The sequence below is a fragment of the Trachemys scripta genome, chromosome 9 (genome assembly GCF_013100865.1).
Source record: "Trachemys scripta elegans isolate TJP31775 chromosome 9, CAS_Tse_1.0, whole genome shotgun sequence".
NCBI classification, from domain to species: Eukaryota; Metazoa; Chordata; order Testudines; family Emydidae; genus Trachemys; species Trachemys scripta.
In genome coordinates this window covers 23,119,703-23,130,091 of record NC_048306.1, presented here as the reverse complement: position 1 = coordinate 23,130,091, position 10,389 = coordinate 23,119,703, and the positions used below count along the sequence as shown (strand labels likewise).

Here is a 10,389-nt window from a genome sequence, read left to right as displayed (position 1 = left end):
TAGATACCTGGGGGTTGGCAAATGCCCGTTCAATGGCTTCATTACCACTTGAATGGCTCTTTAACAGTTTCAATGTTGTGCTAATAGGCCTGGCAGGCTGGAGACTTTTTCACTTTTAAGTTACTAGATCCCCTCCAGAGGAAGACTCACCAGGCTGCAGCAGCCAGCTATGGGAGCCTGGAGGAAGGGTCAGAACAGGGATAGGAAGGGGTGGGAGGGTGGACACTAAGACCTAGAGGTGCCCCAAATTTTTGGGTGCCCTACGCAGCTGCGTATGCTGTGTACGCCTAGGGACGGCCCTGGTGGTTGTAGTAGCCACCTGACCCCCTTGTATAATTTGTTTAACCACCGTGGTTCAACCCAATGTGACGGTACCGAGTTGCACAAATAATTACATTTACATAACTGGGTTTTATCATCAAACCAAAAAGCTTCCTTCTTATAACACCACAACTGTTACTCTGTAACATCTTCACAACCGTTACCTTTTAACATTTCCACAACTCCCAACCATTTACTTCCCTCTAAGTTCCCCCCACATTCTGTAGTATTAATTTCTGCAAACAACTGCCTTTTTTACCCTGTGCTGTCTTTACCTCGGGATTGTTCAAAAAGGCAGTACAAAACTTTTATCTCCATGGTCACCCCTGGATCTTTTACTCTAAAAATGTTAGCGGAATCCAGCAGACTTCCAAAAACAAACATTGTCCCAAAACAAACAAACATTTCACATGAATATCTAAAGTACTTTCCATTAAAACTTCGGAAAAACCAGAAGTATGAGAGAGGGGAGTGGGGTGGAAAGCAACCAATTAACCCTGTGAAGTTATTTTAAAGTACAGGCTAACAGCAGCAAATTAAGCAAACCGAGGAGAAGGAGAAGAAAAAGAAGAAGAAAAGGATATAGTTAGCTCTGAGCACAGGGTAGGGCTCCCTAAGTTTAAACAGTTGGGAACCCTTACCCCCAGGTTTTTATCCTGGCTCTGGGAGAAGAGTGTTACCCGCTCCTGCAAACGCTGCTGTTTTTCACTTTGAAACTTTTTTTTCTCCACTCCCCTAGGACCAAGTCCCAGCTCCTGTCTCTTAAGGTGGTCTGTTAACTCCGTTTTTGACTCCAAACCCGGTTGTGCCAAATCATCTTTAACCACCCCTAACGCTAATTTACAGGAGCCTTCACTGGAGTAGCACCAAACTTGAAAGATTACTGGCAGCTTCCCATAATGCTGCCTTAAGTGCCTCCTTTCCCTGGAAGGCATCCTGTCCCCATGGGCACGGACCTCCTTCCACTACCCATTTATCCAGGAGGGTGGGCTCCTCAGCCAGCCCCCATCCCTCTGGGTCCCCTAACACTGCTTCCATTTCCTTCTTAATCTAATCCCAGGTTGACCCCCATGCCTGGAATGGGCCCTGATTCTTCCATATCCACTTATCCAAAAAGACCATTACCCCAGTTTGCAAGGACCCGCAACTACCATCATGAGAGCCTGTCATAACCCGCTCCAAGCAGCTGCGGGGACTGTTGGGGAGGGAGACTTACCTGGCTGCCACTCACCTGTCTGAAGTGATGTATCCGAGTCACAGCACCAAGATGTTAGAGCAGAGGTGGGCAAACTTTTTGGCCCAAGGTCCACATCTGGGTATGAAAATTGCATGGCGGGCCATGAAAGCTCACAAAATTGGGGGTTGGGACATGGGCGGGGGGTGAGGGCTCTGGCTGGGGGTGTGGGCTCAGGGGTGGGGACAGAAATGGAGAGTTCAGGGTGCGGGAAGGAGTTCCAGGCTGGGGCAGAGGGTTGGAGTCTGGGGGGGGAGAGGGCTCCGGCTGGGGGTGCAAGCTCTGGGGTGAGGCTGGGGATGAGAGGTTGGGGATGCAGGAGGGTGCTCTGGGCTGGGACTGAGGGCAGGAGGGGGATCAGGGTAGGGGCAGGGGGTTGGAGCATGGGAGGGGGTTAGGAGTGCAGGCTCCGGGTGGCAGTTACCTCAAGAAGTTCCCCCTCTAGCTCCTACGTGGAGGCACGGCCAGGCAGCTCGGCGTGCTGCCCCAGCCACAGGTGCTGCCCCTGCAGCTCCCATTGGCCCAAGTTCCTAGCCAATTGGAGCTGCGGGGGTGGGGCTTGAGGTGGAGGCAGCATGTGGAGCCCCCTGGCTGCCCCTACACATAGGAGCTGGAGGGAGAACTTCTTGAGGTAACCGTCACCCAAAGCCTGCACCCCTAACCCCCTCCCATGCTCCAAGCTCCTGCCCCAGCCTGGATCCACCTCCTGCCCTATAGAGGGGGGGACATGCTTCTGTTTCTGGGAGCTGTGCAGAGCCACGGCATGTGTGGAGCGGGGCAAGCCCCCGGCCCCTCTCCCCAGCTGGAGCAGGGCAAGACCCAGACCCCGCTCCCCGATGGGAGCTCAACGGCCGGATTAAAACATCTGAAGGGCCAAATGTGGCCCCCGGGCCATAGTTTGCCTACTCCTGTGTTAGAGGGCTTTCCCTCAACCCTCTCACTTCCCTGGTTCTTCTCACGCAGACAGCAAGCAGCAAAAGACCAGAAGTCCGAAGTGCAAACAATGTGATGTTTATTGGGGTTAGTTTCCAAGCAAGCATATTCTGAAGCCCTTCACACCAGTCGGGCTTATCGCTATACGCCGATAGAGTCTGTTCCCCAGTGTTCCGTTCCCAGCTCTGACGCCACAGAGCGTTTACCCCGTGTCCCCCTACCCAGCTCTGACGCTGCAGAGCCTTGCCTGTGTCTGTTTCCCATTCCCTATTCCCACCCCCCCACCCCACTTAGCAAGCATGATTCCAATTTCCCCTTCCACTTCCTGTTTGACCCCAGTTTATATAGTAATATTCTCAGCTATACCTTAACCAATCATTTTACTGAAATTCCAGTCCTAACATATTGTAACATAATTCTCTAACCAATTATATCCCACTACCCTAATTAACTTACACCTAGCAAAATTAATTATACAGCAGATAGAAACAATTAGAGAACCAGACAGATTCACAATAGAAAAGTGGGGGCCATAAAGATAAAACAATACAGAAATGAGGGTTTCACAACCACAACCATTGATAAGGGCATCCTGTCTGGCAAGAAATCAATCTTAAGATCTGTTTCTCTATCTGGTGGTGATGGGCATTATCAGGACAGGATCGTCTTCCTAACAGCCCAATACCACCTTATTTCAATTAATTGGTTTGGAATTTGAGGATGTGAACGCTGCCCCTGCTGCTTAGCCAAAGGCCTTAGCCTAAGGACAAGGCTTCAGACTATCCTAGTGAGAGAAGGCCCAGACATAGGCGGACGGTGATTTTGATTCTTTGTTTTATACCTCTCTAAGTAGCTAAGTGATAAAAATACACCTACGTTCTTAAAGTATAGGCCTTTACAAGCAGGCCTGAATATCTGTATTTTAACAGGTGAGTACCTACGAAATGCTAATTATTCCAGTACTTTTGTAACTGTCCTTTACCTGCGAGATCTTTTACATTTGTATCTCTTGTTGGATATGCAGAGCCCTTGGCTGATTTTTAGGTGTCACTGAATGGGGCCAATTTCTTGGTTTTGAACAAATGTGGGTTTGTTTATTTCAGTTTGGTTTGTAATTTTTCACATACCTTTGCTATGTCTGGATTTTGCTGGGAGCAGCAATACAGTGCAGACCCCGCTGTTCTAATACATATGTCACATATGTCAGGAAATGTGGTTGTTCTTATATCATTTCCAGTCTGAAGAGGTTTGATTTCAATATCTGCACTTCCAGCTACTGATCTCTTTTGAAGCATGAATGTATCTGGCTGCAGCAGCAGGATTAAGCATTTTTAAGCATCATATTTTAGATCCAGTTCCTTCACTTTTTCCCCCTCCAAGTTTCATTTCTTTTCTTGAGAACGGTTTTAAAAATCTAGAGCTACGAAACCTAAGTTTTAAAATGGAAACAGAAAATGCTGACAGTGTTTTTATTGGTGATGAGGTCTTGGAAATGTGCAGGCTTGCTGGCACCAGTGTGCTCCGGATGTGGGGAGGTTGGGTAGCAAAGGAGGAACATGAGATGAAGTAATTAAATTCTAGGACTGTAAAATCAGCACATTTGTCATGCCTTTCATTATTCTGCGTGTAAGAAGGTGCGTGAGCAAATAGCTCAGCTTGAGGGAATGTACCAAACATCTAAGAGTAAAGAAGGCTAAATTCCCTTGCAGAGTATTATCATGCATATACTGGATGTTTAGGTATAACCCAAGTGCTGAGGGTCATCTTTCACACAGGGATATCCTGACACCTGATATTTTGAAAGTGATCAGGCACCACCCAGGGAAAAGGCGATGCTAGATCTGCTCTTACTGATGGAACACAGCAGAGCATCAAAAACCTGTTGCAACAGATTTAGCTGGTGTGCTGGGACCAGTGTATGATGGGAGCTAGTGCACTGACAAGACATTTTACACCTGATAGGAGAGAGGATCGTTTTGTGGAGACTGATAGGACCCACTTCATTTTTGCAACTTCCAGCAGATGCCAAACATTAGCTATCTGATTTTAAAGCAATAAGGAAGGTCAACAATATAAATATATAATTAATACTAGTCAGCATAGTTTCATGCAAGGTGGGTCTTGTCAAACAGGATAGGATTACAGGTCTGGTTGATAAAGGCAACTGTGTGAGATAGTATACTTGGATTTTTCCCAGGCATTTAACATAGTATCACAAGACTTCTTGATTGAAAAACGTACATTACTATACATGGAATTGAGAGGTCACACATTGGATGGATGAAAATCTGAGTCGCTGACAGATCTTAAAGTGTAGTTGTTAATTGGGAGCTATCAATGAGTGGAATGTTACTATCCCCTGGGGATTGGTTCTTGGTCAAATGCTATTTAATATTTGTTTCCATGATTTAGATTATGATGTAAAAATCTTTTCTGGTAACATTTGCAGAGGACACAAAGGTTGGTGAGGTAGTGAATAACAAGGAGGATGGATTCAGAAGGATCTGAATCACCTGATTAACTGATCACAATCCAACAAAATGTGTTTTAATACAGCTACATGCTAGGTAATACAGCTGGGTTCCAAGGATGCAGGTTATACCTACACAATGAGACTATCTTGGAAAAAAGTGACTCCGAAAAGGACTATATGGTCATTATAGATAATCACCTCACTGTTAACTCTCAGTGCAATGCTGTATCGAAAAGGATAAATATGAGATCCTTGGATATTTAAAAAGGGGAATATCAAATAGAAGTAGGGATGTGATCTTGCATCTGTAGACAACATTAGTAAGATTGCTACTAAAATACTGTCTCCAGTTCTGGTGTCCACACTTCCGGAAGGCTGAGGAAATACTGGAGAGAGTTCAAAGGAGGACCAAAAATTGATCTCTGGGCTAGAAAACAAGCCTTTGATATGAGGCTGAAGGAGCTTAATCTCTTCAGGTTGCCGAAGAGAAGGTTGAGAGGTGACTTGATCGCTGTGTGTAGGCACTTACACATGGAAGGGACATTTGATTGGGGAGCAGGAGTCTGTTTCCAAGGCATAACAAGTTCCAATGTCTGGAAGATGAAGTTAGATAAATTCAGCCTTAAAATAAGACATAATTTCCCAGTTTTGAGGATAATTAAACATTGGAACAGTTTAGTGTAGCTGAGGCATGGCCTGTCATGAATGAGTAACAGATGGGGGGAGCACTTCTTGGAAGATAGAATTAGGGAGGGAAAGAGATCATTAGGCTGAAAACAGAACATTCATGCAACACAGATAAGTAAATAGGGCAGTAGGCTAAAAGACTGAAAGTCTGAGTCAGCTAAGATAAGAGGGAACCATTTACTATAAACAAGATAACAATGGACAAGATAAGTTAGGAATGAGCGTGGACAATGGGTGGACAGCACATACTGCACAGGGATTGGTTCCTGCAAAGTCACCAATCCAAAAGGTGTGATGCAATGTGTAAACGTATACAAAGGGAGAGGGTTTCTGTGTAACTTTGGATCTGTGATGTACCCTGCATCCACCCTTTGCATTTGAGTCCGACCAATTTAGCATAGTCTTGCTGTATGCCAAATAAAGATACCTGAGTAACAAAGTCTGGAGTTCTTGAGAAGTCCAGTGGAAAAAGGTCTCGGAGGGAATCCCAACACTTACCAGGCGAGGTGGTGGACTTACCTTCTCTCATGTCAAAGACTCCAAGCATTGATATCTTTTAAAAATATATGCCTTAATCCAGTTTCTGGGAGAAATTCGATGGCCTCTGTGTGGTTGGGAAGGAGAGGGTGGCCTGGCAGACTGGATGGTTGTGGCTGTCCTTTCTGGGCTTGGAACCTGTGAATCTGAATCCTCCTGTTCATCCTCTGCCTTCAGGGGTCAAGTGGAGAATGGGACCACTTGTATTGACCTCAGCATACTCATAACACTTGCAGTTATTCATTAAGATAATGTTTATCATCAAATCTAATGCTTCAGGGCTTCAACCAGTCACGAGTAGGTGTCAGGAAGGAATTTTTTTCCCCAATGCTCAGTTGGCTACATGTCTTGGAATTGGTTCATTTCCACCTTCCTCTGAACTATCAGAGATTGGCCACAGCAGGAGACAGAACACCATATAGGGTGGATTAGAGGAGAAGACCCTGGCTTGTGAGTCTTCCTCACACACTCAGGATCATACTGACCTCCAGATCTGGGGTCAGGGGATTTTTCTCCCAGATCAGATTTGCAGGGACTCTAGGGTTTATTAGTCTTCCTCTGCAGCATGAGGCATGGTTTGCCTGCTGGTGTCATCTGGGAATGTCTCGTCTAATCAATTCTCTGCCATTGCAGTGGCCGTGGGCATTGGTGGCCCCTTGGTTCTCAGTCTGTGGCATGCAACTTCATTTTCTGAGGACTGAAATGCAACTAAAGTATTTGGGTGAAAATTAATGTCCTGTGTGTGACAGAATATACCCTTGTGGATTTTGCCACTAGATATCCTGAATCAATAGCTCTGACTAACACTGAGGCGGAGGGAGAGCCAGTAACTGAATATGTACAAAGGTTCAGAAAAGAAAGAAGAGACAAACTAACCCCAAAGACTGTCAGTCCAAAGAAAATGTGTAATATGATCAACATATTTGCAAATGCACTTTTGAAATAAGAGACTTGGTAATGCTATTAAGCTCTGTGGAAAAAAATGCAAAATTCTTGGGAAGGACTTCTTGAGGTGATAGAGGTAGATGAAGATACATAACATATCATTAAAAAGTCTCATGTAATGCTGTCCCACACCCAGTACATGTAAACAGACTTAGAGCGTATCACAGGAGGAATGACAGGGTAAACATCTGCTGCGCAGAAAGGGAAATGGAGGCACGCTGCCTCTTTGATCTGATGGCTGAACACCAGACTGACTCAACTCTGGAAAGCATTGATATCTGCAGTGCCTTAACTCCAGTTGAAAAGGCAGAGCTGTTGTCAGTGCTGTAAGAACACAAAGAGGTGTTTTCTAACAAGACAGGGAAGACACACTTGCTGACTCAAAATCATTACAGAAGGAGCACAGCCACCTGCCAGCAGACCCTATAGGGCCATTGGCAAGGTGCAGGAACAAATTCATATAGAAATATAAAGCATATTAAAACTGGGAGTAATTTAAAGAGTCTGACAGCTCTTGGGTGTCACCTGTGGTCTTGGTACCTAAGAAAGACAACATGGTAAGGTTTTGTGGTGAGCATAGAAAACTAAATGCTGTCACTGTACCAGATGTGTATCCCATGACTAGAACTGATGATATGCTGGGCATTTTAAGCCAAGCAAAATATCTGAATTCACAATGTTACCATTTGGGTTAATTAATGCAGGAGCTACCTTTCAAAGGCTGGTCCACCAAGTGTTAAATGGTTTGCAGAACTTTCCAAAGGCATATGTCAACAACATCGGAGTATTTAGCAACACTTGGACTGATCACAAAAAATACTTTAAAATTGTGTCATCAAAGCTCAAAGAAGCAGGCCTAACTATAAAAGCCTCCAAATGTAAAACCGGATCAGCCAGAGTTCCTTATTTGGGACCCTGGGTACGGGAAGGTCAAATATCCCCTGATCCCTGGTAAGTTGAAGCCATTGTAAATTGGCCTATACCCCAACCAAAACAACAGGTCCAATCTTTCATAGATCTGGTAAATTATTACAGACGGTTTGTGTGTCAGTTCAGTGACATTGTATCTGCAAGCACAGATCTATGTGTTTAAAAAAAAAGCCATATGGACAAAGGCATGGCAAGAGGGTTTTGATACGGTAAAAAAAAAAATCTTGTCTAAAAAGCCTGTTCTAGCTAGTCCAGATTTTGAAAAGGTGTTTGAACTGTGTACAGAGGCATCAGACACTGTTTTAGGGGCTTTGAGGTGTTTAATATGGAAATTGTGTATATAAAGGAGGAAAAAAAACATGGTGGCAAATGCCCTACCCAGGAAAGAGTGTCCTGACCTGCTGCCTCCAGGTCAGCCAGTGGCTAACCCTTCTGCAGCTTTGTAAAGGGGGAGATGTGACAGAATATGCCCCTGTGTTCATACCTTATACTCTATTATAAAATGTTTGTACGAGGTATGCCTTGTGAGGTATCATTTAAATACCTCATAATTTGATGATCAGTAAGAGCACAACAAAATGCACATAGCAGCATTATCTGTGCAGTTATAAACGAGCTGAGATCGTGACTAAACATATGTTTCCAGATAAACCTGGGGAGTGGTCAAACCAGTTCCTCAGAGACAAAGGGCAAGCTGATGCCTTAGCCAAGTGTAAACAGGGCTGATGGACCATTACCTGCTAAGTGGCCATTCTTTGGCAAGAAAGGGGTCTGGGCAAAAATCTACATTTTAGCAAAGAAACAGCATGGGGTTTCCTTCCACACAGACTGCCTGTTGCCTTGCTCCCAGCTGGAAATACTTCTCAAAGGGCAGACAGGACTCTCTCTCTCCCTCCCTCCCTCCCTCTGCCCATCCTATTCTCTGCACCTGAAAAGACAAAGGGAGCAGCTGATGGACTCTGGGGGAGAGGTCCTGACCGATAATTTGGTCAGTAAGACTGCTGAAAGCATGTGGTGAGAGAACTTCTCTTTGAATCTAGTATAGTTTAAGTTAGGCACGAGAAAGACTTTTATCTTTATTTTTCTTGTAAGCATTTCTGACTTTTATTACTTGGACTTGCTTAAAATCTATCTCTTTGTAGTTGTTTTATCTAATCCGGTGTGTTTAAATTGAAATATCTGGATAACTATTTTAAAATAATAAGCTGACGTATTATTCCCTTAAAGGAATAACACACTTAATATATTTGTACTGTCCAGGAGAAGTACTGGCCAATACAGGACTTACATTTCTGGGGCAAGATCCAGGACTGGGGGGGGGGGGGGGGGGGGGGTTGGGGTCACCCTGCAGCACAACCAAGACTGGTAAGAGCCAAGGTATGGCTGGCTGCCTGCAGCACACACAGACGTAGCTGCGAGTGATTTACATGCTGGAGGCTGTTTGTGAGACGTCCAGGCTAGAGGCTACAGCAGCAGGGCATTGTAAAGAGTACCCAGGTTACAGGGCAGGGGTGATGCAGCTACTCCTTAATCTGGATTGTACCCTGGTATGTCACACTATGATATACAGGAGATCAGACTATATTATCCCTTCTGGCCTTAAAAATCTATGAATCTATTTAATTAGGGTTACCATACGTTCGGATTTTCCTGGACATGTCCGGCTTTTTGGGACTCAAATCCCCATCCGGGGAGAAATCCCAAAAAGCCGAACATGTCCGGGAAAATCCGGCGCCGCTGGGCCGGGGGCTGGCCCGGGGCCGGGGGCTGCGCCGGGCTGGCGGTGCTGGGCGGCCGGGGGGTGTGCCGGGACGCTGGGGACCGGCGGTGCTGGGTGGCCGGGGGGTGCTCGGCTGGGGGCCGGGGACCGGCAGTGCTGGGCGGGCCGGGGGTGGTCGGCCAGGGGCCGGGCCCGGGGCCGGCACCCCAGGGTCCGAGCCGACCCAGGCTGGAAACGCCGGGGGGGCCAGCCTGGGCCACGCCTCCTCCCCTCACACCCCCCTTACCTGCTTCAGGCTTCCTGCGAATCAAATGTTCGCAGGAAGCAGGGGAGGGGGCGGAGACTTTGGGGAAGGGGCGGAGTTGGGGGGGCATGGGCGGGGCTAGGGGCGGGGCCGGGGCCCGTGGAGTGTCCTCCTTTTGGAGGCACAAAATATGGTAACCCTAATTTAATGATGTCAAGTATCAGGGGGTAGCCGTGTTAGTCTGTATCTACAAAAACAACAAAGAGTCTGGTGGCACCTTAAAGACTAACAGATTTATTTGGGCATAAGCTTTCGTGAGTAAAAACCTCACTTCTTCGGATGCATAGAGTGAAAGTTACAGATGC

At 46.2% G+C, this 10,389-nt stretch overlaps 1 protein-coding gene across 3 annotated transcripts in view; it reads left to right on the top strand.

Annotated features, from left to right (window-relative positions):
* Positions 1-3,261: 3,261 nt before the first annotated feature.
* LOC117883093 (V-set and immunoglobulin domain-containing protein 4-like) overlaps positions 3,262-10,389 on the top strand; it is a 40,780-nt gene continuing 33,652 nt past the window's right edge. For all 3 annotated transcript variants that reach the window (XM_034782080.1, XM_034782077.1, XM_034782075.1), the window contains exon 1: positions 3,262-3,417. The gene's annotated coding sequence lies outside the window, so the exon portion shown is untranslated. The remainder of the gene's footprint in view (positions 3,418-10,389) is intronic.